Source organism: Juglans regia, chromosome 14 (genome assembly GCF_001411555.2).
Source record: "Juglans regia cultivar Chandler chromosome 14, Walnut 2.0, whole genome shotgun sequence".
NCBI classification, from domain to species: Eukaryota; Viridiplantae; Streptophyta; class Magnoliopsida; order Fagales; family Juglandaceae; genus Juglans; species Juglans regia.
In genome coordinates, this window is record NC_049914.1 from 26,598,443 (window position 1) to 26,622,828 (window position 24,386).

Sequence of the window (24,386 nt, forward strand, 5' to 3'; positions counted from 1 at the left end):
AGTTATTATCACTTTACTTCCTACTGCTTCTAGACCAAGTAACCGTAGACTATGTCCATATATTATTGTTAGGTTAAATAGATAACCAGTAGCTCTAGATAGTAATAGTTTTTGGAAGGATAATAAAAGTAGAATCAAGATGAGAATGGCAAAAAAAGGGAGGATCTGCTATTGAGCAGTTTTAAAAGGAATAAAAGATAAACATTTCCCAGCAAATAAATGGAAAAGATTGGATAAAAGGGGAATTTTATTCGTAAAATGAAAGTAAAAGCGGTAAAAGAATTAGGGTGGCTAGCATCTTCACCAATCAAAGTTCTAAAAGAAATCACCAATCAAAAGTAGAAGATAATATAACAATATAGATCAAGAGATTTAGTTTGTGGTTGAGAGGGAGAAAGAGAGTGATAGGAGTGATCAAAACCCTTGTTGGTCCTCCAAATCAATGCGTTAATAATACAAACACCTAATCTTTTGAAATGCCACAAGCACCAAATCTGCATCTTATGGTTTTAAGGGTTCCGCAATTTAAAGTGGAGAAGTATATGATCTGTTGGTGATTCTAAAGTAGCAACATAATTAAGCTTGACTCAGTTCATGCTATTTGTTGGTGTGACACAAATAACTAGCTAAGACCATATATATTCTCTAAATGGCTTGATATATATATATAAGTCTAATTCTGAAATGAAAAAAAAAAATGATATAGATTTGGCAGAAATGTGTCCTATAATTATATATTAGGACTTTTAGCATATCTTCATAAGTAGACCTTTTCATAAGGTAGCAGTATTTAATTCACCAAATACTGTCTTTTTTTTAATCCTTGTCATTAGTAAGTTATATAAGCAGACATTTTCTAGTGAAATGAGCTATGGTAGCGTGTAGAAATCCCCTACATTGTGCAACAACTTCAGAAATTCATATACTATATGAAAAATGGCAGCACTTTCTTCAAGCATTATAAGAAATCACTAACTTACACTAAATACGGTAACAAAAACTGGGCCATAAATTCTAGCAGAAAAACATTCTGATAAGCCAAAAACTGAGCCATAAATTCTACAAGAAAAGCTTCTGATAAGTCAAAAAAAACAAAAAAATTGGTGAATTAAAATTATCTAATGCCCACAACTGATACAGCAGCTCAAACACACGAGGCAGATCATACACAACATTAAACCGCAAAATAAACAGAGGAGCATGCACATCAGTTTCACAGAAGGAAAAATCATGAAAAGATCTAAAGACGACAACAAATTTGTAATGCAACCTACGATTAAATGTGGAGGGGGGAAGATAAATGCAATGGCAGCAAGAGATACCTGGAGCCACCACTCGATTATTCTTGAAAACCCCCAAATATGAACTTCTATGTCTCCACGACGCACGGATTTGAAATTTGTAAGGGGAGCCACAAACGTAGGACCTAGCTTCCTAAAGAGAGAGAATAGGAGCAATGGAGAACACTAGGGTAGTCGATTGTGGGATTTGAAGTTTTGTGATCTCTTCGAACCTAGAACGGAAGGGAGAAGGCCAGTGTGGGGAAATGAGACTCGAATAATGGGTCAAAAGCTCACGATGGGGGAGTTGATGCCATGATAGAACACTGGAGATGTCGGAGCTTTTGGGTTTGAAAATGGAGTCTTTTGGTGCAATGGGTCTTAGTGCAGAAGAGTTCTCGCGCGTCGAAGTGGGCAGACATGGGGAGAAATAAACTTGGGGGGAAAATAAAAGGCACTTCGTGCATTTGGCGCCCATGCGCTTCAATTGCGGCGAGTTTGTATTCGACGAGATTGATATTAAATGGTGCCGATATTTTCTGCGGCAATTTTATAATCGCTGGCTACCCCACCAGCGAAAAAATTCGCTGCTATATACATAATAAATCGCTGCAAAAAAGACATAAGTTAAGTCATGAACATTTAGCAGGATGCGGTGTTTAAAATCTGCGGCGATTATAAAATCGCTGCAAATAAGAATCAATCCCAGCGATTTAATTTCCAGCGTCACTAAAATTGCCGGTAAATACGATTTTTCTTGTAGTGAGATAGTAGATTAGGTTTTAAAGTTATTTTTTATAAAATATGTCTAATGTATTAAATAAAGTCATATTAACTTATATATATTTACTTTTATGAGCAAAACTTTTTATAAATGCAGCACTTCTCATCAAGAAATTATTTTCATAAATAATACATATTTCTATGTAAATATGTATGTAATTAATTAGAGTTATATTATTTATGATTGGATCGATGTTAAATATATGATTTATTGTGAGACTTATTATAATTACAAAAAATTAAAAAGTCAATATTTTCATTGGTTACTGTCACTTATAAACGTGCTTTTTAAAAATTACACATAATTAATTTTTTTCATGTGGGTCTTATATTTTATTTAACTTTTTCAAAATGATTACGCGATGGTTGCACAATTCACAATTGTAAATATATTTTCTCTAATATTATTATGAGCTTATGAGTAGATACATTTATGTGCGATTTGAATAGCAAGATGAAATAAAATGATTTTAGATGAAAGTTAAAAGTTAAATAAAATATTATTTTTTAATATTTTTATTATTTTAAGATTTGAAAAAAATGAATTATTTATTATATTTTATGTGTGAATTTAAAAAAATTATAATAATAAAATGAGATAAAATAAAATATTATCCAAAAATGATAGCCCTATTCCAATAACTTTATAACTGAAATCACTACTAAATAACGAAAAGATAAAGAAAGAAAAAAAAGCTACTTATGACCAGCACGGTGCTCCCTATATAATGCCCCTGAGTTGCATCCAAAGATCACCATTCGCCAAATCTCCTAAACATGGCATCGAAAGGCTACATATGCCTAGGCCTCCTTGTTCTTCTTGGCTCATTCATCAGTTACAACAATGCTGCTTCTGCTGCTTTGTCCCCTTCCTACAAAATTTCTTCTTTCAACAGAAGCAGTTTCCCCTCAGATTTCTATTTCGGGGCTGCATCAGCTTCTTACCAGGTATAAGCCCATGGTCTCAATATACATGTTTAATTAGGTATCCTCGGGATTGATTTTTTGTCCAAAATTCTTTGAGAATATTTGATAGACATGCTCTAACGACTCGTGTTTAAATTCTAGTATGAAGGTGCAGTAAAGGAAGGTGGTAGAAAACCAAGTATGTGAGATTATTACTCCCACAAATATCCAGGTCTCGCTCTCTCTTCACTTCTGTGGAAGACGCTTGAAAATGGGTGTATGATCTGAAGGAGATCATTATAAAATAAAGAACAATCTTATTATTATTATTATTATTATTATTTTATCTTGAATTTTATCATATATATGATCCTGTGCGCTTTATAGTACTAGATCATGATATGATACATTTTAACTTGTTCCAAAATTCAACTACTAATTAAAATGGAATATCACTTTAAAGATAATGCATCAATTGCATGGTATATATGATTAAGGATGAAAATATTTAAGATAAAACAACGTATTCCTAAAATAAAAACGTTTTACCACATAGTTACGGCATCAAGCCATTAGTTAACTCTATTTACAAATAAAAACATCAAGTTTCTTTCCCAAGATCATTCGAATAATGACTCTAATATTCTACCAACTCCTTGGGCTCTAACAATAGAAAATAGTAATACCTACAAGCTGGATATATATATATATATATATATATATATATATATATATGATATATTATTTGAACTTGTATTTGAGTTGGAATTGTAGTTATTAGAACTCCATACCCAAAAAGTTGAGAATAGAATTTGGAAGTGAGAATGAATCAAGATCGAAGTTTGTGGTTCAATAGCAAGCATATATATATATATATAATATACAATAATATATATATATATATTCATAATATACATACACTTGTCGGCATATTGATCAGTAAATTCAATCTACCTTGAAGACAGAATAATATAATGAATTACTTACCCCGAGTGGTGGTCGACTTGATTCGCTCTTCGAATTAATTGGGTCGTGCTTTAGGAGACATGAACTTCCTTGAACTTTTGTATGCACAAGGCCAAACCCTAAAGAATTGTACAAGTACTTTTACTCTGTACTAGTACTTGTCATCATTACAGAAAAGAAAAGAACAAAGTTTTGATCTGCATATTGTTCATTAACTTGCTCAAAATAGCGGATCGCAAACATTTACATCTTCTGAATATAAGATCTATTTGAACTTAATGCAGAGAAGATAACAGATGGTAGTAATGGAGATGTAGCCATCGATCAGTATCATCGCTACAAGGTATGCCTTTTTCCCCTCTCTACAAAAAAAAAAAAGAAAAAAAAAAAGAAGCTTATATGTAATCAGTTATACGCTACAAAATTACTATTTATTCTAAAAAAAGTAAACTTATTTTTATCGTAAATAATCACTCTGCGAGAGAGTGGATATATTCTATATTATATATGTATATTATATATTATTATCAGATGTATGTTTTTTTTTTATCTGATACTGCTTTGAGAAGGCAGAAATATTATTATTATTTACAAATTAGAGTGTCGGTTTCAGGAACGCGGACATCTTTTCCAAAAAAAAGAAACGACATCTGATCATAAAGAAAAATTATTTATATAAGCCTGTAGCCGCATGACATTAAGTATTGAGTTAAAAAAAAAAAATTATTATGTGAAGTGTGCTCCGACTACGTGCTGATGTATAGCCATTCGATCATAAATTATTATTATCTTGAGAAACGGCTTAAAAATATCTTGAAAAACGTGAAATTAATGCCTTCATAAAAGTTCGATAACAATTTTTTCTTTCTTTTATTATTATTATTATTATATGTTATAGGAAGACGTTGCGATTCTAAAGGACATGGGTGGAGATTCATACAGGTTCTCAATCGCATGGGTCCGAATCTTACCAAGTATGATTCTCATCGATCTGCATAAATTAATTATCATTTATCCAATTTTAATGGCCTTTTTATAATATATATTTCCTGAATTTCCGGGATGAAAATTCAGACAATATATATTATAAAAAGGCCATTAAAATTGGATAAATGATAATTATTATACATGAATATCAATGGAGCTAGGTTGGAAATTTGGAATTCGATATTATAGCTTTTTTGAGCCTTCAATTAATATTATTAATTAATGGTAACAATTTCATGTTATTTTCAGCTGGAAAGCTTAAGGATGGCGTGAACGCGGAAGGAGTCGCATACTACAACAGACTCATCGATGAGCTCATAGCCCAAGGTCATGATCATGATTTAATCCAATATATAAATAGTTCTAACATATATATATATATATAAATTAATTATCATAAGCTTAAAGTGCTAATCTGTGGTGTTTTCTATATATAATTGAATGAATGCAGGTCTTACACCCTTTGCGACAATCTTTCACTGGGATATTCCCCAAACTTTAGAAGAAGAGTATGGTGGTTTCCTAAGTGAAAAAGTTGTGTAAGCGACTAATTATAAACTCTATAAATATATGTGTGTGTGTGTGTAGAGATGCGTGTCATGTATTGATACATATATTATTATATTCAGGCCTGATTTCCAGGACTTCGCGGAAGTTTGTTACAAGGAGTTTGGCGATAGGGTAAAGCATTGGATCACACTAAATGAGCCATGGACGTACAGCAATGGTGGATACGCACAAGGGATATTAGCACCTTTCCGATGTTCCTCCTTTTATAATCCGAATTGCACCGGTGGGATTCCGGCGTCGAGCCTTATGTGGTTTCCCATAACCTTCTTCTTGCTCATGCTCATGCTGTTGAAGTGTACAAGACCAAATATCAGGTACGTACCACTAATTCTTCTCCATCTTTACCATATGTATACATTTTTATATACCCTATAATATTCAATCTTTGCATTTCCGGTAGAATATTGTGATCTTAACCAAATCATGATGTTCACTATATATATATATATATGTTCAGGCATCTCAAAAAGGGGTTATCGGGATAACCCACGTGTGCTACTGGATGGAGCCATACTCTAACTCAGCCGAAGACCATAACGCCTCGTTACGTACCCTTGATTTTATGTGCGGATGGTAAGTTCAGCATTCATGCATGCCTGCTAGCTTGAGGGTTTTCAAGTATATATATATATATATATATATATATATATATAAATTAGCATGCAGTACTCATTGAAATGATCCATAGATATATATATATATATATATATATATATATATGGTTTATTAAATCATGTATAATATTAATGCAGGTTCATGGACCCTATGACAACTGGTGACTATCCAGCAAGCATGAGATCTCTGGTTGGATCGCGTTTACCCACTTTCACTGCAAATCAATCGGCGATGATTAAAGGCGCATATGATTTTGTCGGATTGAATTACTATACAGCTAATTATGCTGCCTACGCACCTTCATATCAACATGTCAACAAATCCTACATGACAGATGGTCTTGTTAATCAAACAAGTGCGTACTACAAATTCCACGTTTTTAATTACTGATTTTATAAGTTTAATTAATTTCTAATTAGTTATAATCTACTACATAGTACTAACTAATAAACCATCATGTTTTTTTCACTGTGCATTGCAGCTTCTCGCAATGGAGTCCTCATTGGTCCAGCGGTATATCTATATATATATATATATGTGTGTGTGTGTGTGTTATAAATAAAACGACATTTCTTTTTAGTTATATTGAATAATAATAATAATAATAATATTATTGATCATATCAATCTTATTAAAATCGCAGACTGGTTCCCCTTGGCTCAAAATTTATCCTAAAGGACTTCGTGATCTTTTGAACTACTTCAAGTATAAGTACAATGATCCGGAGATTTATATCACTGAGAATGGTATCTCTCAGCTCATAGCTCTCTGCATGTTTTTTTTTTCTTTTAATTTTTTCTCGCCTATTAATTAAAGGCAATTAATGAAATATTGGGAAAATTAAAGTGATGTCCATTTGAATCTAATTAAGTGAAACCCTATATATGTTATTGTAGGAGTTTCTGAGGTCAATAACGAAACCTTATCGCTTGAAGAATCTCTTGTGGACAGCCAAAGAGTCGAATATTTTTATGGCCATCTTTCCTATCTTAACAAGTCAATTGGGTAAGTGCTTTTTCATGGTAAATATATAGTTCTGATCATCTGATCCACCACCTTCTCTCGTACAAAAAGTTGAAATTTTTTGACATTTATATGTCCTTTTGATCATGAACAGGGACGGTGTGAAGGTGAAGGGATACTTCGCTTGGTCTCTCATGGACAACTATGAATGGAGCTCGGGTTATACAGTTCGTTTTGGCCTCTATTATATAGATTATAACCATAACCTGACAAGGCACGCTAAAGTATCGGCCAATTGGTTCAAGAACTTCCTACTAGCTAGCTAGCTGAAGATCATGCTCGATCGTATCGGACTGTGAAAATGGTTCCATCTATGTAATTGCTCTCTAAATAATGTCCTCATAAGTACCTTTGTGTACGGACTCAAATGCTTGTTAAATAATAAAGCGCTTTATGCCTACGCGATGAAAAAAAAAAGGTCTAAGAAATGAGTACAGGCATAGTCTGCCGTCCTTTCTTGTTATGATCGCTTTGTTTAATTTTGCCATAGTTCACATCTTCTGAATTTTACTTATAAATTATGAATGATTAAAGTTTTCACAAGCGTACGTACGTTGATGACCACGCGTACGTTCGTCTTCATGGTGTAGTTTTATAATTTTTTCCATACAACAAAGATAATGGAAGAAGTGATATAGATAGTGAGAATAATATTATTGGAATATTATTATAAGAAATTATTTATTGTGATTAATTTTTTTAATGACTATTTTCAGTTAAATTAAATTTATTTTCTTTATAAATAATCATTCTTATTATAAATAATTCATCACAAATATTATTTTTGAAATGTTAATAGAGATTAATTAATATATATATATATATATGTAAGAGAAAGTACTCTATGAGATAAGATTGTGGGTGAGATAATTATAAATGTCTATGTGTTGTTGTATATAAACCATAGCTTAAGAGCACTGGCATTGGATTTATCAAATTCATCTTTAAAATTTGATGAAAAGTACATGTTTTTCATATAACTAAAATCTCCTTATCCATAACTCTACATTGGATTAGTCATTGAATTCATCAAAATAATAATATAATATTATTTTTTTAATAATATTATTTTTTATTTTTTATAATATATTTTACAATTACACTAATATATGTTAATTAATAATTTAATTTGATACTTAAATTATTTTTTTTGAATTAATTTTTTTTCTCAACCTAATTATCCAACAAACATATTTTGACAACCATTCTTCTACCCAACAATCATATATAGAATTTATCAACACATTTACAATTCTTTCATCCAACAAACATATTACCAATATTTCTTCTACACAATTGTCATATCTAAAATTCTTGAAACTAACAAACACTTCCACAAACACTTATTCTCTACCTAAATATCATATCTACAAGAAAGTGGATGCATCAGGATGCTTTGGGCTGGCTTCAGGTTTTGACTCAGATAACTTGGAAAACATAAGCAGAAAAATTGTAAGCCAAGGCATCTGACCCAGTAGTGGAGGCATATATGGAAGGTGGCGAGGGTTTAGGGATCAATCTGAGTGCCTAGAGGGTAATAAATCAAAATATTTCAATTAAAATAAACACACCCATATAAAAGAGCAAAGATGGTGAAAATACTTAAAAACAAAGTTCAACTATTTCCTTCGCTTGCAACATGTTATTCCACACATGTATTACTTCAATAAGTCCTTTTTTTATTGTAACAAATCCTTATTGATATGCGCCAAACGCAAAACTCAAGTACCCAAGGAGCATACAAGATCTTCCTTCAATCAATCCTAAAAATCTTAAAGAGCAAGCTAGACCCTCCAAAGTCCAAATGCCACTTTTCACTGCCATTTCAGACACTTGATTGGCCAAACTCATTTTTAAGTAAAGTGATCGAATTTTACTAAACAACACTAAAGCACAACCTGAATATACTAGGAATATATAGGAGAACTCCTAGTCAAGCAGGGAATGGGAACAAGGATTCGTAAATCTCTACACAAGACTAAAAATAGAATTATTGAAAGTGATTGACCACTCGTACAAAGCAATTGAGGTTTCTAACTATGATAGCATTCTCTTGCGGCCTTCAAAATTGTGGGTGTCTGTTCGGTCCAAATACTCCACATTAGGCACAAAAGGAGCATGTCTACAGACATTTGTAAACTATTATTTTAGCTCCCTATGTTCACGAATGGGAGGCATATAATTTTGAAAAACGATAACAAAAGTTGAAAGTAAACAAGAAAAGAACAATCAAACAATTACACGATACAAGATTTACATGGTTTGACAAATTGCCTACGTTCACGGGAGCTGTAAAGGATTTCTATTACTTGAGAAATCACAATACAATAGTGGGGCGACTACTGTGCACGCACTTTGTTGCCACAGAAACTAAAACATCATATTTTTAGGGTACACGACAAAACCCTAAAATCTCAACAAAAGCAATGTTCACTATAGCGGCATGTTGAGTGCGAATCGAGTGAACTTGTTTCCTGTCAGTTGCTCGAGCCATGTGTTGAGCAGCTCACAAGCAAAATCTTTGACTTGCTGAGCGAGTGTTGAGCGAACTCACTGTATCGCATCCGCTCGAGCTCACTGTCGATCAGGCATTGCGCAAATTCTCTATGACAAATCCGCTCGAGCAGCTAAAGACTCCGTTCGAGCCTTATGGACAAGACTTCTCAATACTAAACAATTCTCCCACTTGGAGACTGGTACACCCACTGTATCACCCTTTGCCTCAAAACATGATATCCTCCACCTCTGCAACTCATTGTCTTTGTCTTCATGCTAGACGACCAACTGAAGTTGCGCACAAGTTCAGTTTCTCAAGTGTAACACATTTTGTCAACATATCAGATGGGTTGTTACTTCTACAAATTTTTTCAAGTAACAACTGCCCATCCTCTAGCAATGATCGAAAAAGTGATACCTGATCTCAATGTGCTTGGTCTTGGAATGAAATGCTGGATTCTTGACAAGAAATATGACACTCTGACTGTCACTGTAGAAAGTGCCATTCTAATTCTTTTTACCCATTTCATCCAAGATGCCTTGTAACCAAATCATCTCCTTTGACGCTTTTGACATTGCAATATACTTAGCTTGTGTCATAGACAAAGAATTTTTTTTTTTGCAAATTGGAACCCCATGACACGGTAGTACCACCCATAGTGTAAACAAAGCATGTTGTACTCTTTCTACTATCAGTATCTCCATCTAAATTAGCATCAACATAGCCCTGCACCTCTAAGCTCTACTCTGAGAAATACAAGCACTTTTCTGAGGAGCCTTTTAGGTACCTCAGAATCCACTTCATTGCTTCCCAATGTTGTTTTCCTGAGTTACTCATGTATCTACTCACAACTCCCACTGTATGAGCAATATCTGGTCTTATGCAGACCATAGCATACATAAGTTAACCAATAGCTGAGGCACAAGGAACCTTACTCATGTAGTCTTATTCCTCCTCTGACTTTGGTAACTGATCATTGCTGAGTCTGAAATGACTGCCCAAGGGTGTGCCAACTGGTTTGGTCTTGTTTATATTGAACCTGCTAAGTACATTTCTCACACACTCAGCCTGCGAGAGTCTCTACATGCCCTTGACTCTGTCTCTGACAATTCTCATGCCAATGATTTTTTTTGCAGCTCCCAAATCCTTCATTGCAAAATGCTCTGACATCTGTTTATTCAGATCCTTGATCTCATCAATACTAGCTCCTGCAATAATCATGTCATCCACATATGACGAAAAAATAATGTAAGAATTGTCAAAATGCCTGAGATAGCACTAGTGATCTGCCTGACATCTGATGTACCTTGAATAGCACATAAAACTGTCAAACTTCTTGTACCAGTGTCTAGGAGCTTTCTTTGGGGCATACAAACTCTTCTTCAGTCTACAAACTGAACTCTCATTTCTAGGTACTACAAACCCCTCAGGTTGGTGCAAGTAGATGTCTTCTTCAGGTCTCCATGAAGAAAAGCTGTATTCACATCTAATTGTTCAATATACAGATATTTAGTAGCAACTATAGCCAATACTAACTTGATGGTTGTGATCTTCACCACAGGAAAAATGATCTCAGTTTAATCAGTGATGCCAACAGTATCAGTGCACGTATCTCATCATCAAACTCAATTTCAACAGACGACAATTAGTTTGTGATAGTATTAAAATCATGTAGATGTTATGCAACATATGTATCTTCTGCCATTTTCAAATTATACCTTGTTATACGTTGACGGTTTTTCATACATACCTGACAAAGCCGCCATGAGATCCTCATTCGTCTTCTTTAACGAATCTCGACAAGGACAGCCGAATAACCCCCAGAACCTGTCGATCCAATAGGTTCCAATCAACAGCTTCCATTCCTTCTAGCTTATTCCCCAACAATGGGAGATGAAGTCTCTTCCCATAGAAGTAGTCCTCTATTTGCATCCTCCAATACCTGTAATCAGTGCCATTGAACATCTCAATTCTAGATACGTTCCTTTCTTCTCTAGCCATCATTTTTCCTTAGACCTGAAACTTGGCTCTTGATACCAATAGTTGTGAAAAATGATGACAAAATTTGAAAGCAGACAAGAAAAGAACAATCAAACAATCACACGACATAAGATTTACGTTGTTCGGCTAATTGTTTACTTCCGCGGGAGCTGTAGAGGATTATTATTACTTGACGAATCACAATACAATAGTGGGGTGACTATGGTGCACACATTGTGTTGCCATAGAAACTAAAATATGATATTTATAGGGTACCCAGCGAAAAACCCTAAAATCTCAACAAAAGCGATGTTCGCTCGAGCGGCGTGTTGAGCGCGCATCGAGCGAACCTGTTTCCCATCAATTGCTCGAACTATGTGTCGAATGGCTCATGAGTGAACTCTCTGACTAGAACTCTGCTTGAGCGGTGCGTCGAGCGAGTGTGGAACAAACTCACTGTATCGCATCTGCTCGAGGTCACTGTCGATTGGGGCTTGCGCGAAGTCTCTGTGAATCATTCGCTCTGGCAGTTGAAGACTTTGCTCGAGCGCTGTGGACCAGACTTCACAACACTCAACATCAGCAACTGATTGCAAAAGGTTAATTTGGTTTGTGTCTTCATTTTGGCTGAGAAATGGTCTCGCGGAGTTTTTGAAGCACATTGGAGTGGGTTCCTCCTATCTTATCTGCGTGAAATTCGAATGATTTTTAGAAGTTATTTATCGTTGGATTTTAAGAACTTACCACATTGCCAACTGCTATGAATAATTTTTTTGTTGGAGAGTTTCTGACATTAATAGTGTCTTAAGTGTATTCAACTTTACAAAGACGACTCAGAGTATCTTGAGTATTCTGTCTTTTGGGTGAGCCAAATCTCATAATTAAGATCTAGGTGTGATGACATTGAGTTATTTTATGTGACTTTATAGTCAACTACAAAATGAACTTTCTCATGGAAGATTTCCCCCACAAGACATTGGGTTTCACTTTCGAGATATGAACTGTTGATGTCAACCTATTACTTATAAGGGTAGCTAAGTTATATTGTCCTCTTATCTTGAGGAAGTGGAAGGAAAACTTGAATTGGCCGTAATGCTGTTTGTGTAGGTAGTGTTGTTGGCATGGAAACATATTTGTGTACTTTTGCCTGATAAGGTTATGAGGCAAAGTCATAAGCTACTCAAAGCTTTTATATGGAAGGTCAATATTCAAGGAAAAATGGGTGTAAAGACAGTTGGTCGGCTGTTTGTTATGCTAGAAGGGGGTTCTCTAGGCCTAAGAAAACTAAAGCACAAGTGTCGGCCACATAAATGAGATGTCTTTGGTTCTGGTTAGTGCAGAGAGTTATTATATGGTTTTTTTTAATAAGTTATTCTATGTTGCCTTACTACTATTGGAAAACACTAATAAAGAGGAAAAGCTTTTGGGAAATTGAAGAAACTGGAGAATACTCAATCCTTGCTGTTCAGGATGTCAGAGGTCGACATGGTGAAACATTTTAGTTACCTATAAAATAAATACAACATAGTTAAACAATCAAGTCAGTTGAAAGATTGCCTTCTTATTGTTGTCATTACTTTAACCTTGAATTTGACATCTAAAATTGCTTCTCCCCCAAGGCCCAACCTGTGCTTAAGAATCTTATATGGGCTGGATTACACGAAAATGATGATTTTAGTTTTGTAATTAATGGGAAAAATAGTGCTGACTCAGAATTAGTTGAAGATAATCGAGAGAGGCCAGGATGACTACTCTCCATGATGTGTGACATGTGTCCCCCAGAATAAGCAAGATCAAAATATCATAATACATTAATTTCTCAGCTAAAGTGTGCAATCATAATACTCTTGTCAGCTAAAGTGTGCAATTCTGCTTTGCCTTCATAATACATTAATCTCTTTTCAAAATTTCTCTATGTTTAATTTTATGACGTTGGTATATAGGTGTAGCTTTAGTTTTTTAATCTAAATATATTGATGTACATGTAACATAATTTATCACAAATTGCTATTGAACCCTATGGAACCTAGTGCTGCTATGCCTTCATCTGGGTCTGAATCAATACCTAATGTAATTAATTTGGATAACACTCTACCTCCAATTTTGGATAGCTCTCTCCCAACAACTAGTCCTCAAGTTTGCCCGCCTATCACTAGAAGACGGGACAGATCAAATGTGTGGCAACACTTTACAAGGATTGAGAATGTCGAGGATCCCAATGAGCCCAAAGCCTCATGTGATTGTTGTGATAAGGTTTTGTCATGCCATCCTAAAAAACCACGTACTTCATCCTTGAAGTACCAAAATTAGACAAGTAAAGCTTGTAAAACTATTGGAGTTAGAAATGATAACCCCCAATAAAAAATGACTTAGACTTAGAAGACGGGGGTGGATGGTAAAACTAGTAGTCCTAGTGTTAGACTTTCAAGTACAATGAATAGAAAATTTGGTCGGCGGTAGCTAAAATTGTAATTGTGGATGAGCTATCGTTTAGATTTGTAGAAAATAAGGTTTTAAAGACTTTATGGCTGTAGTTGGGCCTAGATTTTCAATCCCCTCTCGCATTATTGTCATGAGAGATTGAATGAAAATGTATGTGTTAGGAAAAGAAAAGTTGAAAAACATGTTCATGGCATCCGATTATAAGATTTGCATCACTACTGACATGAGGACAATAATTCAAAATCTTAACTATATGTGCATGACAACCCATTTATTGATGATGATTGGATCTTACATAAGAGAATTATAGATTTTAACAAAGTTCCTAATCACAAAAGAATAACAATTGGAAGAGAGATTGAGTCATCCGTACTTGGATGAGGCATAAAGAAGATATTTACAATCACAGTCGACAATGCATCCTCTAATACTATGGCCATCGGTTTTTTGAAAAAATTCCTAAACTTAGGGACTGTATGGTATTAGTCAACGACCTTATGCATATAAGATGTTGTGCATATATTTTGAATCTCATTGTCCAGGATAGTTTGAAAGAAATTGATAAATCAATTGTGAAAATTCAAAATGCAGTGACATATGTGAATTCTCCCCTTGCAACATTTAATAAGTTCAAGTTATGCATAGAGAAACAAAGTATTTTGGGTGGTGAGCTTCTTTGTCTTGATGTTCCAAGTAGGTGGAACTCAACATATCTAATGTTGAGTGCGGCTCTCAAATATTATGCGATGTTTGAGGTGTTGCAAGATGAAAACAATAAGTTTGACCCATATTTACATGAGGTTGAACAAGGAATAGAAACTGTTCATTATTGGAAAATCGTCAAGGTTTTTGTACGGGTTTTGAAGCTTTTTAATGATATGACCTTGGGGGTCTCAAGCATAGTTTATGGAACTTTTAAATTTGTTCATTAAGGAAATATTTACAATCTATAACCATTTGAACAAAATTTCTATGAGTGAGGGTGATATGCTGAAAACCATGTCAGAGATGATGTTGTTGAAATATGAAAAGTATTGGGGGAATTTTGAAAAATTGAACAAATTGTTTTTTATTGCATCTATGCTTGATTTACGCTCCAAGTTGGAAGTTTTGGAGTTTTGGTTTACAAATATTATTGGTTATGAGTGAGCATTTGAACTTATTACAAGGTTAGGGAGGATGATTGAGTGGATGTATAAGCAGTATTCAAATTCCAATGTAAGTTCAAGTAGGGGCCAGTTAAGTGTTGGTGAAACTCAAAACAACACTTATGATGATGAGGATGATCTATTCAATATGTATCACGAATATCAAGCATCAAAAGGTGTGGTAGAGTCTAAATCAGAATTGGATAATTATTTCATGAAAAATGTTGAAGGATTGACACCTGACTTCGATATTCTAATATGGTGAAAGACGAACTCAAGTTGATATACGATCCTTGCTAATATAGCTCAAGATTTGTCAGCTATTTCCATATCTATTGTTGCTTCTGAGTTGACATTTAACATCGGAGCTCATGTCTTAGATTCATTTCATAGCTTATTAGCCCCCGACAATAGTTGAATCTCTTATCTGAACGCAAAACTAGTTGATTGCCCCCTCTATTAATTATGACTCCCAAGATGTAATGGAAGATGTTGAAAGCTACAAGTTAGAAACCGGTAAGATTCATATTTGAAAATTATTTTCATATCGTCTTTTCAATTAATTATATGTTTAATATATATATATATATATATATTTTCATGTAGAGATTGCTTTAAAGAATATTTTGAATTAGGTCGATCGAAGATTACTTGAATTACTTTTGGACCAAAACTAGCTAATCCAAGGGTAAGACCATTTTTGCTTACTGATTGGTTAAGTTGTTGATTGGATTATATAGTATTATAATATTATGCAGTTGATCCTTGTTTTTTATGGATAATCTTCTCTATTGTTTGTAGTTCGATTTTAGTATTATGTGGTGACTGGTGATGGATTTCTATTGATTGTTGCTCCAATTGGAGAGGGCTTAGTTATGGATTTTTCTTGTGGATCTTTCTGGATTGATGTAACCAGGATACTCCTCTTTAACATGTAAGTAGGATATTGTTCTTTTTGGTATAATCAGGAAGTTGCCTTTGGTTGGATTGTTCTTTTTTATGTACACAATTATTAATTGCAAATCGGAGTGAAACGCAATGGTCTTTATGTTTCTTACCAAGTTTTGTTATTAGTATTTGACTATGTTTTACTGTGAAGGATTAAATATTTAGAGACACAACACACACTCTAGGAGAGTTGGATGGGTGTAGTTCACAAAATGATACCAATAAGGATACCAATGTCTTGAAGTGGTGATGCTCATCACTTCTATCACTCAGTAACTATTCAAAAAAGTCGTGTAATTGACAAGAAAATCAGTGTTTAAAAACGAGAAGAAATACAAAGCCATATGTTGTAAATAACAATGAACCGTAGGACACTCGTTATAATGTAAACTCTAATTACATTGAAATTCATAAACAAATAAACTGCCAATTAGTGCATGATCACAACCACCTGCACAAAATCACAAAAAGCATTGGAAGAGGCCATTTCAATTTTTTTTTGTATAGAATAATAATCAAAATTTTCTGCATTATTAGCCCCCACTCTAGACTAAGAACTAGGAGTGGAGATCATAATAACTAGAGTAATGATATACAAATTTTTTTATACAATCATGTTTTAAAATAAGGGTATTTATGTAAAGTAATGTTATTTTTATAAATTACTTTACAAAAATGCCATTAATTTAAAACATAGTTGTGCAAAGAGTTTTACTATACATTAGCCACTATTCACTCCCACACCCCACACTTAATAGTTTTTTTTTTATTCAGACCCATCACCTTCGACCTCTCTCTCTCTCTCTCTCTCTCTTCACAAGCTCTCGACCTCTTGACCTCATCAATCTCTCTCTCTCTCTCTCTCTCTGACTCCTGTCACTCTCTCCTCAAGCTCTGTCTCTTTTCGACCTTATCATGCTCTCTCTCTCTTCAAGCTCTCTCTCATCGTGCTTCCTTCGAGCGGGACAAAGATGGAGGAGTTGGGACAAGAACCGGTTCACTTCTTAGCAAACCCGGTTTGCCACATTGAGTGTTGAGTGGTGAATAGTGACTGATGAAAAGATTTATTCTTATAAAAAAGATTGTAGAAAGTATTGTTTGTCTACCATTTTCCAACTAATTAAGACGAGATATATAGTTGCTGATTTTTCCACGTATCGTGGTATTTGGAACGTCATGACATAATATGATACTTGCACAACTCTTTTATATATCTCTCATATATATGCCATTACTAGAATTCACCATGCGTCCAGTGCATAATGCATTATCACAATTATTTCATTTTGCAGAAAAATAATTTATGTTTCAATCTCCTGGCCTGGCACTGCTGAATCATGAGAAAGTGTTCATGCATATATCATTTGATGGTCAAGGGGAAGTAGTTAAAAGTTATAATTATCCGGGCGTGATCATGCATATACTCTTTAAAAATAAATTCAAATTTCTTTTAAAAAGATAGTCGTCAAAAACTGCATAAGACTTTATATAACGTTACTAAATACCATATCCCTATCCAGAGATCAAACTGGATGGAATCATTAGACGACAAGATCAGCAGTGCCCCACAAATTAAAAGGAAATCAATTTATATAAGCTGTTGATTTCTGAAAAGCAAAAGATCGATACTACATGTGCCCCGATTTTTGGCCAAAATAATTTAAAGCCTAAATTGTTCCCTCTTAAAAAAATCTATCTTGGGGTAGAATTGATCCGGCATAACTCAACGTTAAAAATAAAAGAAGAGAGTCAAGAATTTAACTTATAAATAAAGTTAAGAAAAAGTAAGATAAGTTGACTTCTCTGCTAAAAACAATACGCTCAAATTTATGAAAGGAAAATACTTCATAAGACAAGCGAGGCTGAATCACTCAAATAAAATTGATCTCTAAATAACGAGGAGATCCTCACAAATATGAGGGACTATGAAAAGGCTCTACACTACACAGAGTGACTGCAAAGGATCTTTCCAAAAAATTTTCATCGTATTGTGTGATATGTGAGACCATGAGAGATTATAAAATCACACATTATGCCGAACGACATAAATCTATGTGTCTCTATTTATTTATTTTAATTTTTTATTTATTATTTATTTCAAGTATGAACGCGAAGAATACTGTATCGACACCCAAATCATCAATGTGGGCCCGTGATCATTCTTTCCTCCATTTTGGTCTGTTATGCAAATTTAAAGCATTAATGGTTAACGCCGTCCATGTGATCGATTTTTATTCTTAACGCTGGAAAGAGGTGTAGGAGAATTCCATGCCTCACGAGTAGGGGTGAAAAAAAAATAGTGAACGGGTAAACTGGACCGCACTGGACCGAGCCAGTGGGTTTGGTCCGATAACGGGTTTGGGTCGGTCCAGTACCGATTTCATTTTTATCAAAACCGGTCAAAATCGGTCCGGTTCCACTTTTTCTTTTTCTAGCATCGGACTAGACCGGTTCATATATATATTTTAATTTCTTATATTGTATAAAATATTTTTTTTATGATTTTTTTATGTTATATATAATTTATAATAGTCTATTGTATTAATAGTTATACTAATACTATATCACTATGTATTATAATATACTATAGTATATCCCTATAGTCTATAATACAATTATAATATATATTATAATATTCTACAATATAGTATCACTATATTATTATATACTATAATATACCGAAAGAATGGGACCGAACCGGACCGAAACTAATAAAATCGAAAGTGCTGGTTTAGGTGTGTAATTGGTGCAGTATCAGTTCTTCAAATCTCAAAACCGGTATTTACCGTTTCGGTTATAAAATATGTCTAAAACCGGGCGAACTGAACCGATTACAGCCCTACTCACGAGATTGTCTCCATGAGCTAGAAAAGTTTTCCTAATCAAATCAATTATTTTCTTGTTATTTTTATTTCATTAATACTTTTATGCAAAAAGAAAGAAAAAGAAGGGGAGTGTGTGCAGCAGACATATACTATGGTTGCAGGCCACACGTGATGTTACAAAAAAAAAAAGAGAGGGAGATTAAACTGGCGGAGTGCATTGCATGCACTGTGCATGGGGCAGATGCATTGTGCATGCAATGCACATTGTGCATAATAGGTGCACGACGTGCACCCAGTTTATTTTTCATTATGCTTATCGACGGACCTACAACCACCACCCTTATAGCGCAACGGGGTTTGGTACTGGCCACCCCGCATGGTAGAGATGCTGCGATGGTAGAGCCCTCCATTGGTCGCTCACTGCAGTGGTGCATTGTGCATGCCTTGCACAAGGCGGGTAGAGACCAATGGGTTGTTGGACGGCCACATATCGACATACGTAAGCTGTCAGAGCCACCACCAGCCACCACCTGCATTGTCGACAATTTCTATCGCCAGAGGGGTAATTCTTCGACTATGGAAGCCAACCACGTCAGGCACAGCACCACTGGCAGAGGATGCCACCCATAACAACGTTGTGAACGTCCAACGCAGTCTGTATCCTTACGGTGATCCTCACCCACATGCCGGGTCTATAGTAAAGCTCCGCACAACTGTCACCATAGCACACCAATGTAAGACTCACACGACCCTTGGTGCTCGGCTACGAAAGCTCTTCCAGGCAGTTCCTCATTTCCGTGCACTAGTGAGGCCCCACACCACCACCGCCCAACTCGCCAGTGTGCTCTATCGCCAGTGTGGTTGTCCTCGACCATAGAAACTCCGACTGCTGCAAACCTCCTCGCCACGAGTCAAGAGACTACTACACGCGACGGGAGCTCCTAGCCTCCACCGTTGCACTCCTCGCCACCATGGTACACCTCGCCCAGCCTCACTGTTACTATGGTTGTTTGCCATGTACAAGAGAAACCTCGCCACCCTGAATTCACCACTGGAAAGTTGTGGCCCATACGCCCAAATGCAGTCTTTCACAACGGGAACCAGCTGTGCTGCTCCTTACAGTGGACAAACATTCTCACCCTCCATGCTGAGCTAACAAACAAAGACGAGTCTGTCCTGTAATGGGGAAGCACCTCAGCATAAAATGTTGCTCTCCACAGACCAAGCAGGTCACCGCCATCACCTTTACTCGCCTAGATAAGTCTTTCTCGCCTAGAGTAATTGACTCGCCCATAATAGATCTTTCTCGCTGCAGTTATTTGCTCGTCAAGGCCGGTACATATCCACTAAAGATACATGACTCACTTGCCTCCTTGTGATGGACAGCAAGCTCCTCACCCCACAACGTGCCTAGGAAGCTAGCTCGCCACCCTTTGGCAAGCCAACAGATCTGGGCTAACAACACGCACAAAAAGCCAACTCGCCGCCCTCATGGCGGGCAACAAATTGCTTCCGATAGGCAAACAATGAGTTCCTCACTCAGTCACAAGACGAAGCAGTTACTAAATTATTCTGGTTTTGTCTCTGTCAAACTTGCGATTTTAATTTGATTTTTACAAAGAAATTCCGTTTTTGGAGATCTTTCCTGCCGAAAATCCTCGAGATTCCACGAGAATTCGAGTGGCTACGCACTCTGGGAATATATTTCGCGAGGATTCGCCTGCATGAAATTGAATACCGGTTATGTCCTACTGGGCTCCGTTCATGGAGAAATGGACGTGCAGGGCTCAAATCCCACGATTCTTGCCATCCAAACAGGCGGGATAGCTAAGGAAATGCTGGACCTCACTCATCCCTCACCAAGGGTTAAAAGGCAAGACAAGTCATCAAACTGCATGACCTCCCTCGTGACGAGCCAACAGGCGGGAAAGGTCAAGGACTGCCCGACCACACTCACACCTCGCAAAGAGTCAAAAGGAGGGACAAGTCATCAGACTGCTTGACGTTCCTCGTGATGAGCCAAGAGGTAGGAAAGGTCAAGAACTGCTCGACCACCCAGGTGCCTCAAGGGCGGGAAAATCTATGTACTGCCCGACCTCTCTCACTTGGACAACAATACAAGCACAACATCTTCTCCAGTAAACGTTGATTGTTTACGCTCGCACCACAATCACTGCTAGCGGGTTACCTTTGAGAACGAGCTACTGAGCTCCACAACTGTCATGCGCGAATTTCCTTCAAGAAGAAGTCGACGAGCTTGACAACCGCCTAATGTGGACTCAGGGAGTCGACGAGCTTCTTAACCACTTAAGTGTAGGTTACTATAAATAAATTATAACATCAACCCAAAAATAGGAACATCAAACTATGATCTACGGCAAGGGGCAGAAAATTCGCTATTACCAATAGCAAAAAAGATCATGAAAATATCAATCATGGAAATATGCCACAATAAACAATGTTTCAGGCAAACATCTACACAAATAAACAAACTCAAAATCGAGCTCCACGCTCGCTACTAGCACGGTCGTGCACAGCTCCCGCCTATCTCTCCAAACTGAGGTCTTCACTACTTTGCACAAAACTAACAAGAATACCAAGGACCAATTTTCGAAGTTTATTTATTTTGACTTGAAGATTTTCAAGACCTTCTTGTTGAGGAAGTCGGCCTTAATCATTATGGGCAACTTTTGGGATAGAATTGACTGGGTCCAACCCATCGCTAAAAAGAAAGAAAAAGAAAAAGTCGAGAATTTAGCGCAGGGATAAAACCAATAAGAGAAAAGACAAGTTGACTTAGACTACTAAGAGAAAAGAAACCCAGACTTCTAAAAGGAAATAGTTTTGCAAGGCAAGTTGGACTCTATCACTTAAAGGAAATAGACCTTTATATAAGGAGGAGATCCCCCACAAATCTAGGGGACTCTAAAAAGGCTCTCCACACAGAAGCTTCCTATGCCCAAACTCCACAACACATAATGACTCCAAAAGATATTTCCTAAATTCTTCCATTGTATTGTAAGATATGTTAGACCATGAGGGAATGAAAATCACACATTATAATGGATGTCGCCCCTAAACAATCCGTGGGTGTGGGCATTATGCTGAACAACATAAATCTCCGTGTCTCTCTTTATTTATTTTTATTCGCTTATTTGTTATTTATTTCATGGATGAAAGCAAAAAATACTGTATTGACGCCCGAATCATCAATGTGGGCCCTAGATCATTCTTTTTTGCCTTCCTGCCTGTTATACAAATTTAAGGCATTAACAATCTACATGTTCTGAAATTCTTTAGTTCAAAGCATGTAGTTTGCAGAATCCCATATATATATATATATATAAATAATACAATACCTTTTTTTCCCGTTATCGGTCCTTTTCGCCCGAGTCTCTGTAGCCCCTAATTTCATCACTTCCGTCTCTCTCTGTCTCTCATAACTCAAAGGAAATAAAATAGGATCCTGCTACTCAGCCGCCTGCTTGTTAGTAACAACTTGTTAGTGCTCCCTTATTAAGCTTGACTCTCACAACTCAAGGGAAATAAAATGGAAGATGTTGGATTTTCGTAGCAATAATTCAGCTCCAAACATCAATATATTCCAAGCTCTATTACTATTGCTTGCAAGGGACCGGTTCTGTTAATTTGCCATTACTTGGGAGAAGTACTATTGATATATATATATTTATTTATTTCTATATATATAGGGTCGTGCTATTCGGCCGCCTGCTTGTTATCGCTCCCTTGTACATCTTGATGTGACTTCGCCACTTGGCAGCCATATATTTATATTAAAAAAATCGATTCTCGTCTTTTCTTCTCCTAGTCCATCCAAAGTAAACGAAAATGAAGAAGCCAATTTGTCTCAATTATCATCCAAACTAGCACCGTCTATAGTGTTTGCAGATCCATTTTACATCCCCAAATTGACATCGAGCAAAACGAAGAATAATTTTTTCCGTCCAAGCTATCGATGTTTGCTTATCCAAAGAGCTCTTAGATATGTGTTTTATCCTTTACTTCTATTTGTGTTTTCTTTTAATGTTTGGGAAAGATTAATCAAATGGTAAAGGAAAACCTTGACCATATCCTCTAATGTCGAAAGTGAAATATTCCATCAAAAAGCCGTCAGACACATGTATCAGCGGTTTTGAGACTTAGGTTTAATATTGTTTTGGTTCTAAACATTGTAGATAGAGCTGAGAGAAGAGGGCTGCGATGGGGTTTGATCAAAATACTCTGATACCCATTTTTGCTGTCTTCGATCCTTTGGTTTCTGCCATGGCTTCCACAAAGGGCCCCTCATCACTTTTTTTTGCAAATCTTTAAAGGATCTTCCTTATGGCTTCTACCATGGCTTCCACAAGACGGAAATACTCTTATACCAAATTGGTCCCACACCAAGCTTTGTAATTGTAAAGAAAATAGAAATAAGAAAATGGTTGGTGGAAAGAACAAATGGATGGAAAGACTCTATGGTTTCGGTCAAGATTGATTTGGAGAAGGAAGATCGCAGCTCTGGACGGGGACGAGGGCTTCCACCGAAGGGAATGGACGTTTTGCTTTTTTTTTTTTCTTCCTATAAAGGTCGGGGATAGCTTCCTATAGAGTGAGTTCTGTTTTGTTTTTTAAATCACTTAACATGTGGCATTAGGTGTGTAACCGGTCCGGTTTTGAATAAAATTTAATATCGAACCGGTATGTACTGATTTTGTATTTTTCAAAACCGATTACATACTGGTTAACCTCCTAAATAGGTATCTCCGGGTCTACTGGTTTCCGATTCGGTTTTTTGGTTTTATTAAAATGTAAGTTTGTTATTAAAAATATGTTTATAAAAAAAAAAAACTACTTTCAAAAAATTTGTTTTATACTTTTATTCTAAAATCTATTAGTATTAAAAAAATATGCTTTACTAGAAAATTTTGGTTTACTAACAAATATTTGATATACTAAAATTTGCTTTACTAAAAACTGTTTTTCAAAAATCTGCTTTATTGAAAAAAATCTACACAAGCCTATAAATATAACTATTACAAAATTTGCAATAAAAAGTAAAATCTGCTATGGAATAAAATAAGTCTAAAAGTTTAAATTAGAAGTCTAAAAGTCAAACAAACTATAAGTTCAAATTTCAAAAGTCTAAATTACAAGTTCAAAAGTAAAAAAAATCACAAGTCCAAACACCAAAAGTCTAAATTACAAGTCAAAAAATCCAACAAATTACAAGCCCAAATTAAAAGTCCAAATTACAAATCTAAATTATAAGTCCAAATTACAAGAACATTCAATAAAAAACTTTGCAGTTAGAATCAATAGCTATGCACCAGGCCACCAACTCCAATAGTCCATTCAACAAACCTTGCAATTGTATGAAAATAAATCAAGCAGTTTCAAAATCTTACATAATTAG

The 24,386-nt window shown here is 35.6% G+C and overlaps 1 pseudogene; it reads left to right on the forward strand.

Moving 5' to 3' along the window:
• The first annotated feature begins 2,823 nt into the window (after nt 1–2,823).
• Nucleotides 2,824–7,593, forward strand: LOC108989586 (annotated as a pseudogene).
• Nucleotides 7,594–24,386: the final 16,793 nt, after the last annotated feature.